The sequence below is a fragment of the Mus caroli genome, unplaced genomic scaffold (assembly GCF_978045245.1).
Source record: "Mus caroli unplaced genomic scaffold, Mus_caroli_1 scaffold_18, whole genome shotgun sequence".
Taxonomy (NCBI): Eukaryota; Metazoa; Chordata; class Mammalia; order Rodentia; family Muridae; genus Mus; species Mus caroli.
Genome location: NW_028227273.1, coordinates 68,674,584 through 68,688,483, shown reverse-complemented (window position 1 = coordinate 68,688,483; position 13,900 = coordinate 68,674,584). Strand labels below are relative to the sequence as shown.

General features: G+C 50.3%; 1 pseudogene; it reads left to right on the top strand.

Moving 5' to 3' along the window:
* The first annotated feature begins 1,590 nt into the window (after positions 1-1,590).
* Positions 1,591-3,540, top strand: LOC147000468 (serine protease 29-like; annotated as a pseudogene).
* Positions 3,541-13,900: the final 10,360 nt, after the last annotated feature.

Below are 13,900 nucleotides of genomic sequence, written 5' to 3'. Positions count from 1 at the left end.
CACTCTTCTATGTGAGGTAGAGTTGTCAGGACAGAATGGCCCAAGCACCTGGCCTCTTCCCTATTTCCAGCTCTCCTTCTCAATCCCAGGGACATACTGCTGGGGCTCTAACTCCCAGGCAAACTTCCCATCTGCTCAAGGCTCAGCCTGAACTTGCATCAAGGTATTCTCCAATGATAGTCAGGGGTACCCAGCATGCAGCTTGCATACCACAGCCTCATCACCAGGGCCCTTGATTATTCCTGCTCCCTCAACTTCAACCTGAGGATGCTGGGAACCAGCCAACATCACACAAGATTGTCCATGTGGACAATGGGGATTTCTCCCTGGATGACCCAGAACTGGAGAGGAGGACTTTTCAGGTCTTGGTAAAGTACTATGCCTACCCCAGGAGCTGGTTCATCACTAATCCACGTTTCCTTCATACACAGGCTGGAATGTGTGTGTCTGGGGACATTGGAAAAACCTCGTCTGTGCCTCTTATCAGCTGTAGTTCAACCCCAAGAACTCTGTTCACTTTAGTCTCAAACAGCGATACCTAAGTGCTGGTACCTCTTCCCAGCTCTCCCTCTTGCAACACCAGCCCTGGCAACCACATCCTTTCTCCAACGGCATCCCTGAACCCAGAAGGTCCACAGGACTCTCACTGGCTAGGTTGTGGCTCCCCAGCTAACGGCCACCTGACCCAGTTCATGTGGCCCCTGGTTCTCTCTGACCCTGTCACTGGATGTGGTCATTCATGGTGGCCTGGTCCTGCCTTTATCAGGGTGGCCAGGTATCCTATCTCTAGGTCTTGTTGCCTAACAGCAACAGTAGGATCACCAATGAGGGGCCTCAGGTAATCTCACCGAGATAAGGTGTCCTGGGCTTGCAATGGCCACAGAGACCAGGAAATGGTTTCTCTTGAGTGAGTCCTCCAGTCACTCATTAGACTTTGCTGGGTTCCTTCAAAAATGTAAAGGGCCCAACCCTGAACTTACTTCCTGTCTGTGCTCCATGAAGCTGCCCAGATGGGCATCCCTTGTCTGAGAGGACTTGTCTCTTCCTTCTTGCCATTCCTGGTCTTGTTTAGTGTTGTTTGTTGAGATAGGGTCTCACTATGTAGCCTCAGCTAGCCTGAAGCTTGCTATTTAGGCCAGACTAGTCTTAAATTCACAGAGATCCATCTGCCCCTGTTTTCTGAGTGCCAGGATTTAAAGATGTGTTGCCGCCACACAGTCTGCTCTTGCTCTCTCTCTCTCTCTCTCTCTCTCTCTCTCTCTCTCTCTCTCTCTCTCTCAGATTTATTTATTATTATATGTAAGTACACCGTAGCTGTCTTTCGACACACCAGAAGAGGACATCAGATCTCATTACGGATGGTTGTGAGCCACCATGTGGTTCCTGGAATTTGAACTCAGGACCTTTGGAAGAGCAGTCAGTGCTCTTAACCACTGAGCCATCTCTCCAGCCCCTGCAGTCCCATCTTGATGGTCCATTCACCTTTCACATTAGGCTTTCTCTCAGGCTGAGATTCCTGACCACATTCCCTCTCCATCCTTACGGAAGCTAGCCCAGCCCCCTCCACAGTCTCTCTGTTTATCTCTACAGATGTTGAGCCTGCTTGGTCAGACCCTCTTTCTTGGATGCTCCATTGCTGGGAGCTCAGGTGAATCCTCACTCCATGTCACCCTCTATACTGGCTCCAGAGCAGCCCCTGGGGCACCAGCATGACCTGCTCTGTCTGCCCCAGTGCACGTGGCAGGCTGAGCACTGGGCTCCTGACCTTCGACCCGTTGCTGGCAGCACCTGTGCCTGGGGATGTGCTAGTGAGTATCATGGGAGTCCATAATTCCCCACAGGGGAAGTGGCCATGGCAGGTCAGCCTTAGGATCTACCACTATTACTTGACTTGCTGGATGCACATCTGTGGGGGCTCCATCATCCACCCACAGTGGGTGCTGACTGCTGCCCACTGCATTCATAAATGAGATCCTTTGTCATGTAGTGCTGGGAAGGATGTGGGGTGAATCAGAAAGGCCAACATGGGGTTCACTTGATTCTGTCCAGGAGAACTTCCTCCACAGTACCTAGAATATGTAGTCACAACTTCTTTCTGACCCCGAGAGAGATGCCAACCCATCAGCCTTTCGCATCCACGCTGGGTATGTGTACCTCTATGGGGGCAAGGAGCTGCCGGGTCATCATCCACCAGGACTACGTGCAGGGTGTCCTGGGTGTGGAATGGGCTCTGCTTAGCTGGAGAAACCCCTGGACTTTTCCGCTAACATAGGCTGGTGAAACTGGTCTCTGGGTCTTTTGAGGTCAAGGCACCCATGCTGGGTGACTGGCTGGGGCATGGTCCATATGTATGGTATGTTTCAAATAAAGATTCGGGCTGTGGGAACAAACTTGTCATCTGAGGATCCCTGCTGGGTGGCACTGAGGTCCTAGGGAACAGAATCCAGGGAGGAAAGAGAATACTGGCAAATATACAACACCTCTGGCTTTTCTCCAGATGTCTGTCTGTACCTGAGGCCGATGGCATGGCCAGGCCCAGAACCCAAGACTCCGAGAGGCAAAGGCCCTTTCTCCTTCCTATCCTCCTCCTCTCCCTCCTCTTCTCCCTCCCCTCCTCCTCTTTCTTCTCCTCTTCTTCCTCTTCCTCCCCATCTCTTCCTCCTCTCCCCCCTTCCCCTCCTCCTTCTCTTCTCCTTTTGGAAATACTAGAACATCTGATTCCCCTCTCTTTGGTTCTCGAACTGCAAGCAGATAGATTTTTGTTACATTATTTATGTATTTATTTGTGTGTGTGGGGAATGCCATGTTTTGTCATAACATTCACGTGGAGGTCAGGAGGCAACTTTCAGGAATTTGTTTTCTCCTATCATATGAGTCCCTGGGGATGAACAGGTCTTCAGACTTGACTGCAAGCATTCTTAACAAATGACCCATCTCACCTGCCCCTGTAAGCACATAGGAGCCATCTTTAGCCTCTTAAGGGTCCGAGCCGGGCATGGATCTTGCAGATGTGTGTCTCCTACACACACTGTTGCAGGGATGGCTTTGAGTAGGGATTGCGTATTCTCAGCCCCCAGGATGAGTTGGTAGGGTAGTGGACAGTTAGGATCTATGTACCACCAATCCTACTTCCTTTCTCCCCAGCGTCGCTGCCCCCTCCCTACCACCTGCGGCAGGTTTAGGAGCAGATAGTGGATAATATCGTCTGTGAGCAGCTATACCATAATCCAACCAGGCACCACCACCAGGGCTACAAATGCATCCAAGATGACATGTTGTGTGCGGTCAGTGAGGGCTGTGGGGCCTGCTATGTGAGTTCAATTGATTTCTTCCTTCCTGTTCCTAATCCCACTTCAGGGCCAATATCCACTGATGCTACTTCCTCTTCTAGGGTGACTCAGATGGCGCCCTGGTCTGCAGGGTAACAGGCTCGTGGACGTGGTGAGTAGGAGTGGTGACCTGAAGGACATCCCTGGGGTCTACACACGTGTGCAGTCCTTCCTGCCCTGGATCATGCGGCAGATGAAGAGGTTCTCCTGAGCCCAGCTGGCCTCATGCTGGTCGTCAGAAGATGAATCTCCCAGTACCCACTGCTTCAGCCTTTTCCTGGTCTTCTGAACCTGTCCTGTCCTCTGGCCTTCTGGGAGCCTGGACATCCCTGACCCATCAAAGAAAGCAGGGACAATGGCCGGCAGGGGTGGATGCTCTTGGCTTGACAGAAGGTAGAGAGGAATGAAGATTTTCTACGCATGCTGTTGCATGCTGTATGCAGCTGTTGAAGGTACTGACTGGCTTTTGCTTTCGGCTGTTCTTAATAAAGGTCTTGTGCACATTCAAGTTCAGGGTTTTGTGTGAGTTTTACATTTCCTTCTCTTTGGAAAAGATGCCCACAGGTGTGGTTTTCCACATGCTGAGAACACTATCTGTCTGTGCTGCTAAATTTGTTTGTGCTCTGTGTCCTTGTCCAGATAGTCACCATTGGGCCTTAATATCTTGACATCCCAAATGTACTTGGCATCCAGGTGTGGCCCTATTGTACACGAAGGGTTTGGTGTCAGGGGAGATCTTCAGCATGACGAAAGACTTTAGCCATCACAAGTGGCACAAGTGTGCTTGGGATTTAGTGACTCACAGAAAGTCACATGAGGCCTTCATCCTCACGTCATTCTGTACTGGGATTCTGTAGACTCAGACCACACAGAGAAGGCTCCCCGTAGAACATGGGGCTGGAAAAGAAATGCCTATGCATCAGTACCATCTGCCAGAGCCCCAGCCCCGGCAAGCACGTCCAACCGGCCTGACAAGGGGTCCTGGGCATGTGAGGATGAAGCTGGCAGCAGCCAGTCTCATCTAGATCAGATTCTGAGTTTCCCAAGGAGGATGCCCACAGGCATGGGAGAGTGAACTGGTTTCCAGCATGGCACATAGGGGACAGGCAGGACAGGCCTGTAGCCTTGCTTAGGACTAAACTCAGGACAGGAGCGATTTACCCAAGCTGCAGGGGTGTGAGAAGGGTTCTAGTCAGGGTTCCCCTGAAGGATGGGAGAGAAAAGGGATTGTCCCCATCACATACACACAGGGCTATGGTGGTGTCTCATTGCGCAGGGCACTGGGGGTGGAGACTAGGAATCAGCCAGTTCTGTGGCCAGCTGCAGGTCGCTGATCAGTCCACCCCTGCATCAGCTCCCGGTCCTCTAGTAGAGATCCACCCCAGGGTCATGGTACCTTTTCTGTCCTGCACTTTGGGACCTCCACGGCTGGGACTGAGGGAAGCCAAGGGGGAGGGTGAACCCTGCCACCGCTGCACATCTGTCTCTGGATATGTACGGCCTGAAGATGGCTTTAAGGAGAAGAACAACAAAAGAAAGGGTGTCAGGCAATTGAGGAAAAGCAAAGGGCTGGACGCTAAGAAATCCTCGGAAATGCTCTTTGCTGTTCACATACGCAGCCTCCAGGTGGCGCTGCAGGATGGGAAGAGGGAACTGCGATTCGGGTGTGCAAGGAAGCCCACCGCCTCCTGGTGCAGGGCCTGTGTTCAGCAGGCAGAAAGCAGCCTTTCCCATTCTTCAGGGTCCTTTTTAATTTTATTTCTTCTGGAGGAGAGATCTATGTGGCTCAGGCTGGCCTCAAATTTCCATGCCAAGCTCTTTTGGAGAGTGTTCACTCTTTTCACAGGCTTTTATTTGCTATTTTAAGGGCTGCTGGCCGAATGAAGGTGGACAGCCCAGTCTGTATTCGACTGCAGAGTCTGGGATAAGATGCGGTGGGAAGCAGGATTTGGGGACCTGGTAACTTCTACAGGAAAACAGGTCATGACAGGTTATATGCATGGCCGGGCTTCCAGCACCCCTCCCACCTCCCACAGTCCTATGGGACCACACAGGTTAGGAGTATTGTAACACAGATGTAGTTACAAAACCCTCAGAATCCCAATAGAAAGTGGGTCCTATCAGTTTGCTGTGCTCTGCCTGACCCACACTCTCTGGCTCCTGATTGACAGGAAGCCAGATGGCTTCTTGGGGCTGTATTCAATGTCCTGTCTATCCTAGAGTTTTGCATGTATAGGGAGAAAACCTCTACCATTAGGCTATATTCCAAGTCCTTTTTTGGCATTTTGAGTCAGTATTGTTAGGTTGGCCAGGCTGCCTTTGAACTTACAGACAGTCCTTCCACATTAGCCTCTCCCAGTGCTGAGAAAGCAAGTCTGTGCCTCCAGACTAGGGTCTCCTCTGCTCTGTTTCTGAGCATGCATGTTTTTTTACGTGGTGTTGTGGTCCCTTCCTTGTGGCTAATACTGTCTGTTGAAGGAATCCACAGGATTCGCTCATCCAGGTACAAGTTAACGGGCATTTGGGCTGTTTCTAATTAGGGCTTTTGGGAGCAACGCTGCTTTTAACAGTTTGTGTTTTGTGTGAACACATGTTTTCTCTCGGAGGAGCACAACTGTGACTGTGGACTCACACAGAATGTTTAAAGGATACAAGGCTTTCAGATTCAGGGCTGTGAATTCATCCTATTGGCTGTGGATAAGACTGGGCTCCTAATTGGTTCTTGGTATCTACCACCCCTCCTTAGCTTCAGGAACTCTAGGTGGGGGTGGGGTGGGGTGCAGAGTTTTTTTCTTGAGTTTTATTTGTGACAGTTTTTCCCCCTCTGTAGACCAGGATGGCTTCAAACTTGCAATGATCCTCCTGCCTCAGCCTCTAGGCTTAGAAACACTAAGTCACCATGGCTAGTTCTGGGTTCTTCCTTTCTCCCTCCCTCTCACTCTGTCCCATCCTCCTCCCTTCCTCCCTCCCTCCCTCCCTCCCTCCCTCCCTCCCTTCCTTCCTTCCTTCCTTCTCTCTCTGTTTCTCTCTTTTTCTGCTTTCTGTCTGTCTTTCTGTTTTTCTAACTTTCTTCCTTCCTTCCTTCCTTCCTTCCTTCCTTCCTTCCTTCCTTCCTTCCTTCTCTTTCTCCCTCCCTTCTCTCTTTCTCTCTTTCTGTCTGTCTGTCTCTCTGTCTTTCTGTCCATCTTTCTGTCTTTCTAACTTTCTTCCTTCCTTCCTGTCTGTCTGTCTAACCTTCTTTTTTTTTTTTTTTTTTGGCTTTTCGAGACAGGGTTTCTCTGTGTAGTCGTGGCTGTCCTGGAACTCACTCTGTAGCCCAGGCTGGCCTCGAACTCAGAAATCCGCCTGCCTCTGCCTCCCGAGTGCTGGGATTAAAGGCGTGCGCCACCACGCCCGGCCCTGTCTAACCTTCTGTTTGTCTGTTTTTCTAACTTCCTTCCTTCCTTCTCTTTCTCCCTCCCTCCCTTCTCTCTCTCTCTCTCTCTCTCTCTCTCTCTCTTTCTTTCTTTCTTTCTTTCTTTCTTTCTTTCTTTCTTTCTTTCTTCCTTCCTTTCTCTCTCTCTCTCTCTCTCTCTCTCTCTCTCTCTCTCTCTCTCTCTCTCTCTCTCTCTTTCTCCTTTCAGACAGAGACTCCTGTAGCCCAGGTAAGCCTTGAGCTCCTGAACCTCTCGCTTTCATCTTCTAAGTGCTACGATTACAGATGTGCATCACCACGCCAGGTCTCTTAGTTTCATTTTTACTGTTGCTTTGACAAAACATCTTGGCAAAATAAACTTAAGGGTGAAAGTGTTTGTTGTAGCTTCCAGTTCAAGCTACACTCATCACTGTGGGGAAGGAATAGAGGCAGGGGCATGAGGTAAGTAACCATATAATGGACACAGTCTAGGAACAGAGAGCCATGACCGAATGCTGCTCAGCTTTCTTTCTTCATTTATAGAGTTCAGGAGCCGAGCCAGGAGTGGTGCCCTGGACAGTAGATGCTTCTTCTCGATGCTTCTTCCAACCTAAATCAGTGTAATTTAAGCTAATTCCTCACTGGAGGCTTAGAGGCCCTTCTCTGGGGCGATTCTGTCAGGATAGAAATCAACACTATCACACTCAGCTGATTCTGGACAGGGAACCCAACCCAGTGCCTCCTGCATGTTAGACAAGTGCTCTGACAGCTGGGCGACACTCACCGCTCTGTTCTCCGTGTCTCTAATTAGCATTTCTGTCAGGGCTAATGGTATACATTTTGCCACATGTCTATATTGTCTATTTGCATATCTTTTTTGGCGAATGTGCAAATGTTTTTTACTTTTTTAAAAATTGCTTCCTGAGTGCTACATAATATATGCCTTGAATCCAAGTATTCTAAACATTTAGATGTTCTATGGAGGACTGATCTTGTTGCACAGAACAGGGGGGTAGATGTGAACAAATGAATGACAGGAACAGAGGGGAGCTGAAAGGTCTGAGGGAGCTGGCCATTTCTAGGTCTGGGCCAGAAGGAGTCTCTCTATTGAAGTGACAAGACCAACTCAGACATCCCTGGGCCTTGTATCTGCTGTAAATTGGGATGAGGGATGAGGGATGAAGGATGAGGGATGAAGGATGAGGGATGAAGGAGGAGGGTGGAGGGAGGAGGGAGGCGGGAGGAGGGAGGAGGGAGGAGGGAGAAGGTAAGGTCTACTGACAGTGTCTCCATTCTGCTGCATTTGGCAGGGAAGAGCTGTTACCTCCACCTGTGTTCACATGAAGTCTACAGCCCAAAATGCAGGGACCAGCTCAGAGGTAGAATGCAGCAGAGATAGGATGTTGTCCTCAATGAAACCTACATTTATTTTCTCAGTGTGGGAAGGTCACAGTGTCCCCTCCAGGCAGCCCTCCTGGTTCCTGTAGGACATACTCTCCTACATCTGGAGTCCACATCTGGGCTCCTCAGAAAGCTCTGTGTGAGCGTAGGCATCTGTGAAAACACACTTTCCTCGGTGTCCCTGTTCCTACATCCAGCCCTGGGTCTTCAGACTCCACCTCAGTTCAGAGGGGCCAAGTCTCCGACTCCCTGAGCAGAGTTTCCTGTCATGGCTGGAGCCTAGTGACCAGGGTGTCATGGCTGGAGCCTAGTGACCAGGGTGTCATGGCTGGAGCCTAGTGACCAGGGTGTGGTCAGCGTGAAGAGTGCAGTTCCAAGTCTCAGATCAGAGTAGGAGGGTTCCAGTGACACCTTCAGATCAGGTGTTGGGGAACTGAGGCAGGGGAGTGGGGAGAGTTGTTTAGTCCTCCTCCAGTATGTGACATCATGTGACATGACATGGTTATTTCAGGTCTGCCTGTCCCACAGCCAAAGCTCAAGACTGCACAGTAGGCACAGGAGGGGATGACCCGACAGTTAAGAGCAAGAACTGCTTTTGTAGATAACCCAAATATGGGTGTTTTGCGACCACCTGTAACGCAGGCTGTCTATCGCCCTCTTCTGGCCTCCATGGGTACTTGCACTCATGTGTGCTTTGGCTCTCCCCACATTATTAAAAATAAAATACATCTTTTAAAAAAGGAATGCACACTAAGCATTTGACCTGGTGAGTAATGCGTAAAGGCGCGATGTGAGTCTGGGCCTGCCTCCCTCGGGTGCTGGCCTAAGAAGGGACTGTTTAGGAGGTAGGAGCTCTCAGCTCATCCCAGCATAGACAGACCAGGGTGAGGGGGTCGTGTGTCTCCACAGGCCATCCCACCTCGTTCAGGACTAATGTCACCTAGCTTGAGGGGTGTCCTTCATGGACAGATCCTCTGAGTCTCAAACACTGGACCCATAGGAGGAGTCATTGCCTCTGGTCTGAGGGACCTGGTCTCCTATTCGCTTTGTCACCTAGTTTCCTGCATAGCTTTGGACATCCTGGATCCCACCCAGGTTTGCTGTTCCTGAAGAAATTCCACCTGTGCATCTCTGAGTTCTTCCATCAACCAATGACATGTGTGGCCTTTGTCCAGATAGAAGAGCAGAGGGAGGTCACAGTCTGGTCTTGGTGACCCCTTTCTCAACTACTGGGGTCTCCCCGTATCCCAGGGTCATTGTGGTAGACCACAGTGGCAATTCCCTCTAAGGCTCTGGTCTTCCTGTGTCTGGGGCTCTATACAAGAGCGGGGCTGGAGCAGCCCGCTCCTCTGGGCTGCTCACTTGCCTCAAGCCGCCCTTTGGTCCCAAACAGGAGGGTTGAGCTGAGTGTTTCTGTAAATCATCACTGGACTGAGACACACACACAGAGGGAAGCCCAGGGTGGTCCCTGCTCTGTGCCCCTGTCCCAGTAAGTCCATGGACCTCACATTTAAAGCTCCATGCTTTTAGGGCCTGACTTTCATCCTCTGAGCCTGTTACATACACTGTGGCTGAATTCTCAGAAAACTGTCCTCCCTGACATGGACAATGACAGCCCAAAAAGAGTTGACGGGTCACAGAGGAGGGGATACGAGAGAAGGCTCCCTTTGTACATGAGTGGACATTTGCGGGGTGGCTAGGGTGTGCACTGATAGCTCTCTGTCTGTGTGGGCAGGCTGGCTGTATAGAGTCAATGCTTGGTCCTCCTCAGGAACCTAACACCTTAGCTACTGTTCCATTGCTGTGAAGAGACACCATGACAAAGGCAACTCATGAGATAAGGCATTTAATTGGGGGCTTGGTTACAGTTTTAGAGGGTGAGCCCATGATTATTTCTGCACAAAGAAGGCCATGGCGCTGGAGCAGCAGCTGAGAGCTTTGCATCCTGATCTACAGGCAGCAGGGATAGAGAGTGAGTGAGTGAGAGAGAGAGAGAGAGACAGAGGGAGATAGAGACAGAGACAGACAGACGGGGGTGGGGGGAGAGGAAGAGAGGAAGGAAGGGAGAGAGGAAGAAATGGAAAGGGAGACAGACAGACAGACAGACAGACAGACTGGGCCTGGTGTGGCTTTTGAAACCTCAAAATCTACTCCTAGTAACATACTTCTTCCAAGAACAAGACCACACCTCCTAGTCCTGCCCAAGCATTTCCACTCCCTGGTCACTTCCTGTGATTAAGCATTCAAATGAATGAGTCCTTGGCGGACATTCTTATTCAAACCACAGCACCTGGATGACACTGCATCTGTATAGTGGCCCACAGACTCCTGTGTGCCCTGTAACTCTACTCTTTGGCTGGCTGGAGGGATGTTTGTCAGTTGGGGACAGAAGTTGGTCCCATAGAATTAGTGTCAGAAAGCCAGAGGTATGTGTGTGTGTGTGTGTGTGTGTGTGTGTGTGTGTGTGTGTGTGAGAGAGAGAGAGAGAGAGAGAGAGAGAGAGAATACTGCCGCAAAACTGAAATCTTCCATCTTTAAGTGCAGCCCCATCCCATGTTAAAAGCACAGGAAGGGAAGCAAACTGTTCGCGGAAGCAGCCGGGGAGGCCGCGGAAGCAGCCGGGGAGGCGGTGTTGTTGCACTGAATTAAAAAGCGGGGATATTTTTAGTCGAGGCCAATGGTATACTCAGCCTATTCTGGCAACACTCCTGCACACACTGTAGCATGTATGTGCCTCATTACACAGCCACAGTTCAGCTTCTCTCACATTTGTACCCTGCGATGGCCAATAATACACAGATACCACCTCTTCAGAGACAGCGTAGCATTGTCCTGGGATTCACTGGGAGCCGCCAGCAGGAAGCAGCCTAGGATCCCTAAGATCTCAAAACAATCCTGGTGTAAGAGAGGAAGCGGCACAAACCTCTAACAAGGGTACTGGGTGTGGTGTGCCCTGCCAGTCCAGCACTCGGATCGCTGAAGCAGGATGGTCATGAATGGCTGTCGCTTGGGCTTCATGGTGAGACTAGATTAAAAATAGAAAAACTAATGAAGACCCACTGGGAGACAGGGACAGCTGGTCCATGTAACATCAGACGAGACAAGCATGGAGCCATGGTCTTTGGGTATCCAGTTCAGGTAGCAGCGTGGCGGGTTTCCAGGCCAGGGCATGTGTACTATGTGACAGTTACTCCGTGTCATTAACAACCTCCATAGGACCACAGCCAGGGCTGTGCCGATGGCTCAGTCAGCAAAGCATGTGTCGTGTAGTTATGAGGACTTGAATTTGGCTCCCATGAACTCGTGGGAAAGAATCGGGGGGCGGGCATCTCTAGGAGGAGCTAGAAACCTATTGCAATGGAACTTCCAGGAATCTATGGGGTGACCCTAGCTAAGGTTTGTAGCAATGAGGGATATGAAGCCTGAACCAGCCATCTCCTCTCTCCAGTGGAGGGATTGGGACACAATCCCAGCTGCAAAACCTTTAACCTACAATTTGTCTGCCTGCAAGATGTGCTGGGGAGACCCGGGCATGGTGGTGCACGCCTTTAATCCCAGCACTCGGGAGGCAGAGGCAGGTGGATTTCTGAGTTTGAGGCCAGCCTGGTCTACAAGAGTGAGTTCCAGGAGAGCCAGGGCTACACAGAGAAACCCTGTCTCAAAAAACCAAAAAAAAAAAAAAACCCAAAAAAACAAAAAACAAACAAACAAAAACAAAACAAAACAAAACAAAAGAAAAAAAAGATGTGCTGGGGTAAATGTGGTGCAGAAATTGTGGAAGTGGCCAACCATGGCTGACCCAGCTTGAGAGGGAGCCCACCGCTGACAAGGCCTGGAGGGTCAGGAACCACAGGCTGGAAAGCCCAGAGACCTAGGAGAGAACCAAAGATGACTGGCAAAAAATTTAAAAAGTCAATGAAATAAATGATTCCTCATGATATTCTGCTATACTCAGAGAGTCATGCCTAGCTCAGCTGTCATCAGAGAGGCTTCCCCCAGGAACTGATGGAGACAGATGCAGAGACCCACAACCAAACACCAGATGAAGCTTGAGGGATCCTGTGGAAGAGGGGGAGGAAGGATTGAAGGAGCCAGAGGGGTCAAGGACACCACAAGAAGAACCACAGAATCAACAAACCTGGGCTCACAGGAGCTCTCAGAGATTAACTGCCAATCCGGGAGCCTGCAATGGGCCTGACCTAGGCCCTCTGCACATATGTTACAGTTGTGTAATTTGGTCTTTTTGTGGGACCCCTATGGTGGGAGCAGGGGCCATCTCTGACTCTGCTGCCTGCCTTTGGTACCCTTTCCTCCGATTTATCCTGAATAGAAGAGGAGGTGCCTAGCGCAACTTGATATGTCATGGCTGATATCCAAGGGAGGCCTGCTCTTTTCTGAAGAAGAGTGGAGGCAGGAGGGGAGGGCAGGGGGAGGGACTGGGAGGAGAGCAGGGAGGGTAAATCGTGGTCAGGATGTAAACAGAACAAAAACAAACAAGAAAAACTCTGGGCATGGCCCTGTGGCTGGGAAGGTGGGGACAGAGGACTTTCAGGGCTACTGATGAGCCTGCCTAGGCTAATTGACACACACACACACACACACACACACGCACACACAGGACACTATGGGGACAGGCTAAAGTCCACTGCTGCAGCTGACTGCAACCCCCACATGGCATTTCAAACAGCAGAAACGGAGCTGACCTGAGCGTGGCAGTGTCTGTGGGAAGGTGAGCCTCCAGGACACTCCCCAGGGCACAGTCATGTGAACTGTTAATCTGGCAAAGAAGGGTGCCTCTTGTTACCTGCAGGAAGGATGTCTGAGAAGGCCGAGGGGTACGGGCTATGCTTCATTTCTTGGTTTGTTTGTGGGGAGCCTTGCAGTCCTCAGTCCGTCCCCCACTCAACCCCTGTCTGTCTGTGTGCACATGTCTGCGTGTATGTGTGAAGGTCAGAGGTCAACCTTAGATGTCATTCCTTAGAGCACTATCTTTCTTGTTTTGTTTTTCCTTTGTTTTGTTTTAGTTTTCCCAGCTGTGTGGTTAGGACTCACACCTTTAATCCCAGCACCTGGGAGGCAGGGGCAGATGGCTCTCTCTGATTTTGAGGCCAGCCTGGTCTACAGAGCAAGGACAACCAGGATAACCAAGACTACACAGAGAAACCCTATCTTAAAAAAACAAAAATAAAAATGAACACCCCAAAAGACACCCCCTGCCAAAAGAAACCAACCCAACAACAAAACGGGGTGTCCTGGCCTTTTCTGGAGTGCGCTCATTTCTCTAGGCTGCATGTTTCCAGCTCTCTAGGGCTACAACCACGTCTTATCACACCTCATTCTTTCTGCATGGGTTCTGGGGCCTAACTCTGGTCTTCCTGCTTTACTGACTGTGTTATCTATGTTTATCTTTTTGGGTTGTTTGTTTGTTTGTTTATTTGTTTTTTCTGAGGCAGGGTTTTTCTATGTAGTCATGGGTATCCTGGAACTCACTCTGTAGACCAGGCTGGCCTCGAACTCAGAGATCCACCTGCCTCTGCCTCCCAAGTGCTGAGATTAAAGGTGTGCGCCACCACCTGGCATCTGTAGATTTTAAGATTACGTTTATTTGCTTATTTTTATTGCAGTCATGATCGTGTGTGTGGGTTTGTGTGTGTCTGTGTGTGTGTGTATGTGTTTGTGTGTGTGTGTGTATGTGTGTATCTGTTTGTATGTATGTGTGTGTCTGTGTGTGTGTGTCTGTGTGTGTGTGTGTGTGTCTGTGTGTATCTGTGTGTGT